We start from the raw sequence: 9,013 nt of genomic DNA on the forward strand, positions 1-9,013 counted from the left end.
TGTAGCAGTCATTCAACTCGAAAGGTCGTACATGTAAGGCTAGTAAAAACTAGTATGTTATGGGATTGATTAAAGTTTGGAAGGTACATAGTGATGGATTAAGACAATTGTCTTTAACTATTACATTGAAAAGTCAGAAGTCTACTTTTCATTTGATTCAAATCTTTTACGAAACAAACGTGGTAGTATCACAAGTTGTGATTCAAACGATGCAACGTTTTTTTAATAACTATAATACCAGTTATTAGCGTTATCACATGTTTTCATTTGGTCTACACTGTTAATCGTAACAAAATAACAATTTCGTTGAACATGCTTTACAGATATCATATCAGTGATATGTATCAAATCACTAAAAATCAAGGAAAGTATTGAAAATTTTAAATTAAATGATTAAGCAAATAAAAGGGTTATACATATAATATATCATCCATGACCTCTATATGACCTGTACGTTTGAAATACCGGAAACAATACAATACTAGCTAACATAAACAGACAAAGAACCACAAATGTCTTAGGGCGATGGTTTATTGCATGTTATCAGAATGTCCAATTGTTTTACATAAGTTTCTCATTAATCCGAGTAATTTTCGTATTTAAGAAGGCAATTCCTGTCTTTTGTCAAGGCATTGTAGGTAAAAAGAAACATAAAATATCATGTATCATTGAAACAGTCTGTCAATTGTGAGTTTGCTTGACCAACACATTTGGTATAATACTATTATCATTAGCCAACCAAATTGGAAAACACATTTATTTCAATTTCAGAATTTCAACAGTTGGTAATACTTACTGTTCTAGAATAAGTAACATTATTACGTCACATACATGTGGTATACACGATAACATTTTCTGCTTTACATTCCATACTTTGTTTTTATTAAAAGCTTTCAAGATATTTTCAAACTGTGAATTCATATGTCATAAGCAGATGTTACGGTTTGATATATAATTTTACTCTTACTCCGGAAAATTAAATGGAACGAAAGTTTATACAGTAAAATGCCGCTTTTCTCCATGCAGAGCTCTCTACTTCCGCAAGATGGTATTGGCCAAAGCAGTAAAATTACTTTATTATTATAAAAAAATTAGAAAGGTCTGGGCGTTTATTTTTAGTTTACTATATCACACAGTGTGTTGTGAAAAAAAGTAAAAACATGCGTAAAATTCAGTTTTTGTATAAAAACCATTGATATGTATATTAAGTAAAGCTGCAAGACTTTGAGAGTGAAATACGTGCACGTGTGAAGCTTATAAATTGGATTAAACCTGAAATATCTGTTATTTCATTTTTGTGCAAATTTTGTGAAATACTTCCTAGAACTTAACACTATTCAACTTAGTGTCATTTCCAATCATCACAGTTTTCTGAAACACAATAGCTTCAAAGTAGGAATGCAATTGTACGTGACACTTATCTATGTCATGTGCAGCTTAACATTTCCAAGATATTTCCCTGACAGTACTCGGGGTTCCAGCTGTCATATTTAATCTGACTTGAAATTAGCTCCTGTACGAGGAAGAAAATTGAAATAATGTTATTTATACAGAAGCAAACTTTAAAAACTTGGTGTCGGGATTTAGAAATATTTAATCATGTCTTTGCCACTAAACAAAACTATTCAGATGAGCGTTAAATTCAAATATGACTTGCAAGTTGTTTAAATTTCCGCTGACAAGTAAATTGTCAGGAATATTGTTTATGACAGTGATTAATTAACCATTTTCCTCTCATGGGACTTCTGTATTTAAGGGATATAGAAAGATTATACTTGACTACATTTAAAGATAATCAACAAACTTTATTGTTCTCTGGCCGACCATTAATCGGAAAATGTGCCAAAACATGTTTGATATTCTTCAATGTCGTCCAGTTTACTTGTTGTCTTTTATATCTTTAACACACCAACATGATTTTTTTACTTCAAAAGTCGGTTTTCAAATTAGTGGTAATCATTGTGACATGTAATATGTACGTTTATGAATTGAACAGAAGTTATGTATATGGATGACAGAGATGAATGAATGAATTATTATATCAATCAACCAATCAATCAATCAATCAGTCAATCAATCATTAAAACCCAGACGTATATGTTCAAAGGAGTAACAATTTTATAGCACATTAAAACATTTATGCGTATCTTGTTTCGATCGCTTTAGTAGAAAGTCCATTATAAACGGTTCAATTGCACAACATGCTATATGTAAATATCAACATTTGTTATTGTGAAACCTCTTACATATATTTTCGTATCGAATACTCGTATATTGTAGAAAATATATACATTACTTTTAACGTTATTTTGTTCTTTTTTTCTGTAAGATACTTTAACAAAGATTAAATGTGACTTCAAACACTCCAAATAAATCATGATAACAATATGTACATGTTTGAGACAATAATAATCTTTACCATGATTGCCTGTCATGGTATTTTTTGTTAACATATGAACATTTACTTACCAAAGTCAGACAGTCAGTTAGTTGGACGGTTAGTTATTCAAGTATCTGATTAATTTGCTGTATCACTAGATAGTTGTTCAGTTACCAGTTTATATTGAATACTTCATACATATCAATTGCGTTTCATATTTTAGTATTAATTTAGAAAATAATCTAAGACTAGTTGCAAAACACAATTTGCTGTTTCTGAATTTCTGAATTTTATTATAAGAATTATTCTAAAAGAAAAACCTCGCGATTATGAACTTAACAAAATGCTAATTGGCAAAAGCTTAGGAGGTAATGATAACCTTAAAGCAATCTTGAAAAAATAAACCAGTTCCGTGCAAACACTGTTTATGCAGTGTGATATATATTTAAGTCATGTTGTTCTGTAAATAATCTGAATAACGAAACATACTGACTTACTAGCAAACCTTTTTCTGGTTTGGTATTTGCTGTATGTTTTGTCGGATTCGTTAGAAAAAAAAATGTTAAGTAACGCCAACACTTATAAAAACACTATGTATAAATTGTTCAGTGATACAAAATGTTTAGTAGCATCATTCAACAATTACAAAAGCAATATGTGCATTTTTATCAAAGAAATAAATGAATATATAGATTACAAATGATAATCTAAAATATCATAAAATCAATAATATATCAGATGAAAAGGTCATCAAGTAGGAAATAAAATTTTACGTATGACATCAAAATTTATCTAAGCGTATGTTGTTTGGAATATTTCTGGCATTAGAATAAAAAGATATATAAGATATAAAACCATTACGTCAATTAAAAAGAAGGCAAATCGATTGTTAAAATATGTATTAAAGATCAGTGGCAATTGGTGGCTCAATACTTATAGTGCCAATCTAGGGGTATATAGTGTAGTGAACCACAGGTATTCGGCACGATGATTAGTCGCTACGACAAAAATATAAATGTATATATAGTAAAGGTATACAACTCGCCGCTCATTTTTCCGCTCTCATCTTGATGTGAACAATATAACTCTAAGACTAACATTTTTAACCAAAATTCAAATTTCTTTGACGAAAAGGTAGGAAATTAATTATTTTTTGAATTCAAGGAGTATGTAGTTATTTCAAATCTCGCAAGTAAGAAATGACCGCTGGGTTTTCTTGAAAACAATCCGACTGAACGGCAGTTCATTCGAAATTTACCAAATACTTTTTATATTGCGCATCTAAATATGATACAATTAAATCATCAAATGAATCTATGGGAACTTTTCCCCCCGCAACTTTGTTGTTGAAAAAACAGAATGTTTTGTACTTGGTCATAAAAAACATGTTTAACAAAAATGTAGTGTAAAAGATAAAGTTTATGTGTCTCACTACTCACTAGTACTTATAGGTTGAACCCATTTCTTCTTATACCGTTATTTTATCTTACTTTCTTGTAAATCCGAAATTTTATCATATTTTTACATTATATATGTAAATCCTTTTAATTTTGCTTCAGAAGATATCCTAATCCGTTGTGATGACATAGAACATAAACTACTGGGGGCAATATTTACAATCCATTAAAACATTACACAAAATAAAGTTTTTTAATATATCTTATAAGAGTAGATATTATTATAAAGGACATAAAGGAATAAAGTGAAATAATATCTCGGTTGGTGTCGTTTTTAAAAGGAGAGACGAAACATAAAAGACAAATACAACTGTAAATGTATAACAAAGTAGGAAAATAATCTTAGAGCAATTTTGTAACGATAGCCTAATCTATCTAACTATTTCTTTCACACATATCTTGTTAAATGATAATATGTTTTTGAATAATAATGATAATAATAATAATATCAATAATAACCATCATCATCATTATCATTATTATTATAATTTTTACTTTTATTTTATTATAAATGTAATGCAATCGGATCTACTTTTATTTGTCTGGCTAGCTTCTACTCTGATGATTCCTGGTCAGTGAACTTTAACAATTTGACCCTTATTGAGAATCTAAGATTGTTTGATACAATTTTCACTTGAGTTAAAAACAATGTAGTACTAGCTTCCTACCTAAATTTAACTAAATCACATTAGTTCACTTGCATCTAAAGCTAATATTACTGTAATACTGTAATACAAATTTATTTCAATAATTTAAATCATCATAATTTATATAAAGTATTTAAACAATTTGATGGTTTATTTTATCGTTTAAGTCCTATAATTCTCTAATTGAGATACGCTGGCGGGCTTCCAATATTAATCTTATATTTTATAAACTTAAATTTCAAAATTTGCCATGAATTGATCGTTTCTTACGTTAATAGTGAGTTTTGTACCTAATATCTATGAATTTGATTGTATGGAATCTCTCTTTTTCACGCTGATGTTATCAACTTTCAAAAACAGTTCATATGTTTGCTTCTATGATCGACCTAATTTTGAAAACATAGTGACGACAAAACAGCACCGATTATTTATGGACCATAGGTTAAAAGATATTTGTAGAGAAACCATAAAAAAATATGCCGATAATAAGTAAATTGATCTACTCATTCCATTATTACGAGTATTGCAAGCTGCGTTTATACAAAGACGTAATATACCTTGTCAAAATGTTTTATACTTAATCTCTTAAACGACACAAAATATAACTCATTTTTATTAATATATACAAGAAAGTCATAAATTTGGGGCATGCTTAAAGAAAAACAAAAACCACTTTATCATAGCATAAGTAAAACTTTAATTATTTCATTCAAATAGAATTGTTAAGCCGTTCTGCTAATTTCTTTTGAAAGTTTATTGCCAACTCCATCAAGTCGTGAAACATATCATTTTATGTATATTAGTTTCCTAAATGCATAAAGCATGTATCGTAAATTCCCTTTGAAGTATTATTTGAAGAGAAGTGTCACATTGAAGGTTCCGTGATAACCGCCGTATGAACACATCTGCGGATGTTTCTAAATTCAAAATTTTACTATTTCATGTTTAAATGTTGAATTCTGCTTAAGCCGGTGCTAGGGGGCGTGGACGGTAACTAGCACTTTCCAGTACCGTACATGAACAGGCTCAATCAAACCGAGCCTGCAACATTTTCAATTTTGCCGTGTTGGGCTTTCTTTAGGGATTCTGTATTTATCTATTTTATTACCCAAAAAATCCAGTTTCCTGCAGTCAGCCAGTACGCTAAAATCAGATTTATTTTCAATTAGATAATCATTAAGGCAAGTAATGTGAAATTTGGGTTTTTAACTTAATCATGTTAAGACAGTATGCTTAATTCAAAATTCAAACGTTTAACTATAAGAAAACTCTCTTGGCTTTAAAAGGCTGTAAAATTTCCACATAAATTGTAATAGATAATTAACATATTTTTCTTCAAACTAACGCCTACATATCTAACAAAACTGACCAAGTTATACCGACACAGAACGCAAATTATGCAAGAAAGGGTTCATGATAGGATTTGTTTAAGAATAAAATAAGATAATATATTATAATAATAAAAATATTAATATTGTTTCGTGATACACGTAAATATTGTTTCTCGAGCGCACTGGATGGATGTAAAATATGCCCGTTAAAACGCTTGTGTAATCTACACATTTAATAAAAAGTATTTGTTTGAAAAACGTTTTTACAACTTTGCGGTGAATGTCATTAATTTACATTGGTCATTAATCTAAGCAGGAGTAATCCGAATACAACGTCTCTTCTAAATTAATCAAGCAATCATTCCATAAAATTCACACCGTTTCGACAAACTTTATGTAGTCAAATTTCATTTTGTTTATTCATTATTTCTTATTTTGTTTTATTCTTTAGGAAAGCAAATGTTTGAATTTGTTTACGAAGTTGCTTTAACGTATGAAACCTAATCTGTTGCATCTTTTCTCTGACTTAGATCCTATAAACTGCCTACGGAATTTGACAGAATTGCAATAATCGTTTTCCTTTTTACTGAAAAACTAAATGTTCCACGATACTGTTCTGTACAATGTTACATTTTATAATAAATGGCTTTTTGTGTTACGGTCATTTAAAAAAGGCATACTAGTTGATTTTGTTTTACATTACAATTTTGTATCTAAAACTGTATTGTAAAACAAGTATTTCCATTGGTGCTGAGATCTGTGTATTACACTTTACACAACATGAAAATGGCATTAATTTGTTATTACTAGTGCACGTTAAAAAAGAATTATTTAAAGAATTATTAAAGATTATAATAAAGAAGAATCTGGAATATATTTCTGTCAGCCATCGCTGATGTTTACTATTAGTATACTGGTATATAACTTTCCGATTTTTCTTTGAAATGGAAATGTTGAATAACAATTATGCACATATTGTGTTGTTTTAATTGGATGATTCTATTAAAACATTAAAACAAAATGTAAATTTTAAAAGAAGTTACTGCAATTAATCCTTTCGTTGTCTTCGCTGTCAATTTTGTCACTTAATATATCATCTTGATAAAAACTATTTCGAAGGAGATGTTTAAAATACCTATTGCATTATTTTTCTACAGTCGTTAATGACTTGGCAAATAGACATAAACATTATTTACTTTCTGAAATCTTCATTTATGGCGTTGTTAATGCAAAGTTGTCATTTAGGTGTAAATTACAAGACTGTCAAGATCGAAATTTAGTGAGACTATAAAACAGTACAGAAAAAGATCGTTTAAAATATATTACATGATAGCAATGTCTGCCACTTAAATTGATCTAAATTGTATAAGCAAAACGTATAGTCAAATCTTAATAAAATAGTACAATATAGACACAGGAAAATGTGGTTTTATTCAACTAGTAACAAATTGAGGATGTTACAAACGGATGTTTCAAAATTCAAAATTGTACCAGTTCGTGTTAAATGTTGAATTCTGCTTAAGCCGGTGCTAGGAGACGTGGACGGTAGATTGAACTTGACAGTACTGTTCATGGACAGGCTCAATCAAACCGAACCTGCAACATTTTCAATTTTGCAGTGTTGGACTTTCTTTAGGGATTCTTATTTTCTCTATTTTATCGCCAAATCAGTGTTGTTTGTGCTGTGTGGAGGTTGTCAAAGTCGCCCGGTTCATTCAATTAGAAATGTTATATGTTCGATCTTTAAATATCGTTCATCACGACATTATTGTTGTGCTTGTGGCAATTTAGCTCTTTATATTCGGCTATTTTCTTATTGAGTGGTTTCAGTATTCCTCACTTACTGTTGAATAACCCTTAGGATATCATGCCTGCTTTTTAATTTTGTCTTTTGGCGTCTTCAATTTTATTTAGTTCCGACCATTGTTTTCTCGTTAAGGGCACACGCATTTTATTACTTGAGGACCATATGCCGCTTTTCATGAAATGTCACGACAGTGTCACATTGCAGGTTCCATGATAACCGCCATATAAACACATCTGCGGATGTTTCTAAATTCAAAATTTTACCAGGTCATGTAAAAAGTTTAATTCTGCTTAAGCCGGTGCTATGGGGCGTGGACGGAAGTTTGCACTTGACAGTACCGTCCATAAACAGGCTCAATCAAACCGAGCCTGCAACATTTTCAATTCTTTAGGGATTCTTATTTTCTCTATTTTTGACACGTTAACAATGTCAAACAATATAGAGGCAATGGACGAATGACTCCTAATTAAACAATGTTCCGTATCAACGATCACTCAGTTTTGATGTTATTATTGTAAACACAACTAACTGGCATGACAGTAAATGGTATGTGTTGTCATGTCGTTATTTCTTCGTCTAGCTAAACTTATCTATATTCCAAAAATTTTCTTGTTACTGTATAAAAATAATCAGATTTTTCTTGAGATCTGCTTATTTATTTTCATTCCACTAGTATTAACATTGCTTTCACAAGTACATGTATGTTAAATACAATAAAATTTTCTTTGTGGGTGACAGAAAACAATATTTTTAAAACAATCTACGATTTCTTTGTAAAATGAATTCTAACATGTAGTCTTTATTAATTGAAGCAAACAATATATGTTGCGTCACAGAATGTTTACAGAATATTGCTTTCTTCAGCGCAGAAGACAGTGTAATCATTTTTATACATTGTATTATACAATACATCAACGAAATGTTTGAAAAGAAAGAAACAAATAATATTATATTTAATTAAGAAACATGCGTGATCTATTAAAATAATTAAATATGTAGTTTTGTTTTCTTCAGTAAATTTTCAGAAGAAATGTAGTTTAATTTAAAGTTACGTCAATTTTGACATTTTAGAAAAAAAACTAACCTGTTAATGCTTTCTTTGCTAAAAGGAAACGTAAAATGAAAAATAATTGTTAAAGGATATGTGTCAAACACAAAACAGCAAAAAGTGTTACATTGAAGGAAAAGAATGGATATCTAATTATGTACTTTTAAATCGATAAAACAAGCAATTAATTTGACGTTGTTTTAGGTTGCTGACATATTCTATTTCCTAAATACAGGAAATATTTAAGCGTAACTCACTAATCTAAATAGGTTGAGATATTTCAATTTCTAGTGAGACATGACCATCAGTAACATTCTCTATCGTGTATTTCGATCTTCTTTGT

Source organism: Ruditapes philippinarum, unplaced genomic scaffold (assembly GCF_026571515.1).
Source record: "Ruditapes philippinarum isolate M1 unplaced genomic scaffold, ASM2657151v2 ctg50_1_1_1_1, whole genome shotgun sequence".
NCBI classification, from domain to species: Eukaryota; Metazoa; Mollusca; class Bivalvia; order Venerida; family Veneridae; genus Ruditapes; species Ruditapes philippinarum.